This window comes from Carassius auratus, chromosome 41 (assembly GCF_003368295.1).
Source record: "Carassius auratus strain Wakin chromosome 41, ASM336829v1, whole genome shotgun sequence".
Classification (NCBI taxonomy): Eukaryota; Metazoa; Chordata; class Actinopteri; order Cypriniformes; family Cyprinidae; genus Carassius; species Carassius auratus.
This window is the reverse complement of record NC_039283.1, coordinates 25,364,724-25,370,665: the sequence shown is the minus strand read 5'-3', so window position 1 is coordinate 25,370,665 and position 5,942 is coordinate 25,364,724. Positions and strand designations below refer to the sequence as shown.

Below are 5,942 nucleotides of genomic sequence, written 5' to 3'. Positions count from 1 at the left end.
ATCTTCATTGCATTACAGTCAGAATAATATGCTTTAAAAACATGCTTAAAAATAATAAATAAAAAGCTTAAAAAACAAACAAAAAATGGCTTTTGTTTCTTTCTTTTGATTGTGAGATGAAATATGAGCTGTATATGAGCTTCACATGCTTTATGAAATTGATGTTGTATTGATTCAAGCTGATAAACCGGGAGATGTGTGTGTGTGTGTGTGTGTGTGGATGCAGATGGAGGTGCTGGTGCTGTGTGTGACTCTGATGGACATGATCATCGCTGCGGTGCTCATATACTGGTTTTACAGAGAGAAGCGTGATCATAAACAGTGACGACATGATCAAGAGCTCAGCCTTTCTCACAAGAACAAGAATAGAAATAAAGAACTAAAGAAAGGAAAGCAGAAGTGTCTTCCGCAGCAGGAATCACAAAACTAAGATACTGACTGAAGAGGGGATGACGTGCTCAACATGGGGAACTCGGCTTTAGTGTGTCTTTAGCTAATAATAAAATACATTTCTTATTGTTTTGTTTATTGTATGAATGCAAAAGTGATGCTTGCAGCTTTATGTGTCTACCGCATTTTATTACCTGTAAAGCTGGATATTATATCTTTGTAAATATTTTTTATTTTCAAAGCAAAAAAAATGGACTTGAATTTAAATGATTTGAGATACACACACACACACACACACACACACGCACACACACACGCACGCACACACACACACATATATATATATATATATATATTTTTTTTTTATATATATATATATATATATATATATAATTATTGAAAAATGTAAAGAAAAATTTAAGAATATATTTATTATAAATTTGATAATTTATTTTAATACAATATAATCAGTGAAATGTTTTTATAATTAATTATATATATATATATATATATATATATATATATATATATATATATATATATAATTATTTTCTAATATATTTTTATATAATATAATCAGTGAAAAAAATAAAGAAAAAATTATAATTATTAATAACGTGTGTAATAATGTGTGTGTGTGAAATGAATTAACCAAAAAGGTGTTTTAAGATGTGTACAGCATTGTTTACCATGTTTTATTAGCTATAAAGCTGGATATTATTTCTCTGTATATATTTCCATCTTTATAAAATGAATTAATGTAATTAAAATGGACATATTTCTGTATCTTACTCATGCATTTGAGTTGGGAACCATTTAAATAAATCACAAAACTCAATTTGATTTACTTTACTCTTTTATTTATATTGCCATAGTAAAAAGTGGGACTCAATCCTTAATAAAAATGCAATCCTGTCCGGATTTTATTAGTAGTGCCAGAACTCAAATCAATCAGAAATACTGAGTCAGATGTGGAGTGGTGAAGTCTCTGAAGTGAAAGTAAAACAGCGGTGATCGGTCGTGTCACGTACCAGCGCTGCTGAGGGGCTTTTATTCTGTAATTCATATTCATCAGCGAGGCTCTGGACGTTTATCAGTCTATGAAACTATGAAATGTCTCAGTGCATTTGCTCTCCGTCTGTCCGAACACGTCCAAGTTCACAGTCAAACGCTGCTTTCACCGCACTCCGATGATCTCGATGGATTCACAGCTGCATTGAAGAACAAAAGAGAAGTTACTGAGTGTGAAACGCTGATAGTGTGAAGTTTATTAAGAGCTGTTCACGCTGACAGTGATCATGAGAACTGATGATGGCATGACAGATCAAAATAAAATTGATTTTGAAATGAGAATTAATGCAATTGTGTCCATTTACATTTATGCATTTAGCAACGAACCAAAGCCGACAATAATCCTAATGCTAAATTAGTATTGTATAATTTGTATTACTCATTTTTAATTGTTAAATAATTGCATCATTGCAATATGTTTCTTATTTTAATATTTTTGATTGACTGATTTTTTATTTTTTTTTTACTTTTTTTTTTCTATTTTCTAAATGTTTTTAACTTTTTATTTTCTTCTTAAAGTTATTTTTATTCTCTATACAGATGCACTCACAAACAAATTTGCCGGTCCGTGTACTTTTGCATCCATTTGTTTTTCTTTTTGTAACCATGACGGAAAAAACATACGGTTATTGTATTTTTAAATGCTATGCTGAAAACCAAAATTAAAATTAGAACCTTACACACCTACACACACACACACACACACACACACACACACACATATATATATATATATATATATATATATATAAACTTAGCATCTTTTCAGACTGCCCTAGCAACACTTTTCAAAAAGCACCTAGCAACAAATTTAGCTAAATAAAAAATCAACTTTTAATAACTTCTGTAAAGTGACTCATGATAAAAAAGGCACATATTGACCAATATAATCAATAATAAATGCACATTTATGAAACAGCATGTTATTAGATTGTATATACATTTTCCATATTTCATTTTTGGGTTAAAAAACGAAAAACAAATGGACGCAAAAGAACACGGACCTTTGCCTCTCTCATTCTAGAATTATTCATTCTTTCAAAATATACAATTGCTATTTAAATCAATATTGTAAGGCAATAAGTCACTATTGCAGTAAAAAACGAATTAATTTTTTTGTATGTATTTTTTTGATATACAGAAGAAATACAATAAAAAAAACATTTTTCTTTTAATTTTCACAAATGATGCAGAAAAACATTAATTTCTGCATTTTTTATATTACAAAAACTGGATAAAATGTTAAAATCATGTATTGTTCATATTGCACAATGCAGAAAAAAATAAAATCGCAGGAAAACTAAAATTCCTATCACAAATATTGCAGAAAAGCAAATATTCCTGGTTTTTTTTTCATATTGCAAATACTACAGAATAACAAAAAATCCTTTATTTTTTCATATCGCAAATATTGCAGAAAAACCAAAAATTTCCTGTAATTATTCCATATCACAAATACTGCAGAAAAAGAAAATCCTGTATTTTTTTTTCATATCACAAACGTTGCAGAAAAACAAAAAGTCCTGTATTTTAAAAATCCTGTATTTTTCATATCTCGAATATTGCAGAACAACTACAAATCCTGTATTTTCATACCGCAAATATAGTAGAAAAAACAAAAATCCTGTATTTTTCAAATATTGCAGAAAAACTAAAATAGCTGTATTTTTTCATATCATAAATACTGCAGAAAAACTATAAAACCTGTATTTTAATATTGCAAATACTACAGAAAAGCAATAATTCCCTTTTTTTTTCATATCGCAAATACTGCAGAAAAACGAAAATGTGTATTCTGCATCTTTGCATATCACAGTGCCAGTATTTTTTACAACATCGTGAAACCTTAGTTTCTGTTCAGTGCCAGTTTCCAGCTGTAATTTAAAGTCGCCTGATGCACATCGTCAGCTGTCTCTGCAAATTAATGACTTCCTTTTGTTTTGAGGCTGTGAATCGCTGTCAGTGTGAACGCATCTTTGCAGAAATCGCACAGATCATTTCAGTCTATATGAATAAGTTAGCTGCATGATTTCACAGCATTTATGCAACTCTTTATAAGCATTTCAATTTGTTTATTTCAAAAGGCATTCACATGTTTGTCAAAACCTGACCCAAATGAGACTCGACACACATGATCTTCAAAATGCATTGCAGTGCATGTGATTCGCAGGGCAACGGATGGGTGTTTTCAACATAATGTGCATGCATCGCATGTATGACATGTGACATGACGACAACTCATTCCTCAGTGAGCATCAGTAATGCAAAACAATTGCTCAACCTCAAAAGAACGGCATTGCAGCTTAAGCAACAGACATCTTTAATGATAAACTACAAACAGCTTTACTAGAAGCATGTAAATGCATTGAGATTGCATTACTGTGCACCCGTTTCAGCACAATCAGACTCACTGAGGATGACGTTACTGTCACATACAGCGCAGAATAACCCGAATATTGAAGCACCAGGAGGACCCTTGAAGCCCGACATACACATGCAGAGCGCCACAGAAACATTCAGAGCAGCGTCAGTCTGAAGCGTTATCAGGAAACACACAGTTACTTACTGATCTGAAGCGTTTGATTCAGACCAGAGTCGAGAGGCCTAACAGACCTGAAGTCTTGCTCTGGTAAAACAAACACGTCAGACGAAACTAACGTTAGAAAAACTACAAGAGCAAGAAACGGTGCAGAACCAGATACACGTCTAAACACTTCAGAGAGCGACAGTAATAGTGATGCTTGACACAGAATATTACAAATATATATTGCAATCATGTATTTGAATTGCATTTAAAATGTAAAACATATATAAACATATGAATAACATATTGCATATAAATATAAACGTAACATTATTGAATAAATAAGCAGATAAATAATACGATGGCATATATTATTATTAACTATTTGCATCGATTTTATTCGTTTAAATAATTTAAAAAAGTAAATTATTTATAAACTAATACAGTATTATAAACCCCGAATAATAGACAATATTATAATAACAGGGAAAAGTGAATTCACAGACATATAATGAAAAATTAGTTTAAGAATAAAATTAAAGGTTAAAGAGAAACGAAGAAATAACAAATAACGGGAGAAAAGGTAACGAAATATACATTTAGAAATAAATTATATTTAATATTTATATAATATTTTTTATAGCAACTCCATATTATATTATATTCTTTCTTTATTTCCTCTCTCCTTCCTTTTTCTTTCTTTCTTTCTTTCTTTCTTTCTTTCTTTCTTTCTTTCTTTCTTCTTTCTTTCCTTCCTTTATTTTCTTTCTTTCCTTTATTTTTCTTTCTTTATTCATTTCTTTCTTTCCTTCTCTCTCTCTCTTTCTTTCTTTCTTTCCTTCATTCCTTCCTTCTTTTCTTTTTTTCTTTCTCTCTTTCTTTCTTTCCTCTCTCCTTCCTTTATTTTCTTTCTTTCTTTCTTCTCTTCTTTCTTTCATCTTTCCTTCCTTTATTTTCTTTCTTTCCTTTATTTTTCTTTCTTTATTCATTTCTTTCTTTCCTTCTCTCTCTCTCTCTTTCTTTCTTTCCTTCTCTCTCTCTCTCTTTCTTTCTTTCCTTCCTTCCTTCATTCCTTCTTTTCTTTCTTTCTTTTTTTCTTTCCTTTATTTTTTCTTCCGTCTTTCTTTCTTTTGTCTTTCCTTTCTTTTTTCCTTCCCTCTTTCTTTCTTTCTTTCTTTCTTTCTTTCTTTCTTTCTTTTTCTTTCTTTCTTTCCTTCCTTCCTTTATTTTTCCTTCCTTATCTTTCTTTCTTTCCTTCCTTTTTCCCTTCCTTCTTTTTCTTCCTTTCTTTCCTTCCTTCATCCTTCCTTCCTTCTTCTTTCTTTCCTCTTTCCTTTCTTTATTTTCCATCTTTCTTTCTTTGTCTTCTGCAAGTTTGGAATACATTTTTAAATAATAATTTACAGGATACGACACACGTGAAGCGTCCAGTGAAATCTTCTTGGCCTGGATCGCATACTTGTAAAGAAATAATTGTGCGTGTATCCCCCCATATGAGTTCTCATTCAGCTCCCAAACCAAGCAGTAATTCAATTTAAGACGGACTCTGTCATTGCTTTATAAATAACTATCATTAATATCCATTATTTATTAAAAGCTGTGTTATCCAAATAGATGGAAATTGTATTTAATCTTCACTGAGTGTGTGTGTGTGTGTGTTTCTCTCACCGCTGTGATGAACGTGCTGCTCTGATTCTGCAGCTCCAGGACGGAGGACGAGACGTTCGGAGGAGACGGGGACGAGCTGTAGCTCTCCATCAGTAACGCAGGATGATGCTGGACGCTCGAGCGGTCACTGGAGCGGTCCACACCGTCACTCACTGCAGACAACAACAACACCTCCTCGCTCAGCGATGCACAACTATTATATACATATCTATTTGTTTATTAAAAAAAACAAGAATGCTTTTATTTAGTAAGGATGCATTAAACTGATCAAAAGTGCCAGTGATTTATT

General features: G+C 31.5%; 1 long non-coding RNA gene across 1 annotated transcript; it reads right to left on the bottom strand.

The window, feature by feature from the left end:
• Positions 1-1,232: 1,232 nt before the first annotated feature.
• On the bottom strand, positions 1,233-5,936 carry LOC113059392 (uncharacterized). Its single transcript, XR_003278085.1, has 3 exons — positions 5,654-5,936; positions 4,028-4,087; positions 1,233-1,601 (listed from the first exon to the last, which is right to left on the bottom strand). It is a non-coding gene; the product is annotated as an uncharacterized LOC113059392 (long non-coding RNA).
• Between the last annotated feature and the right edge of the window lie 6 nt (positions 5,937-5,942).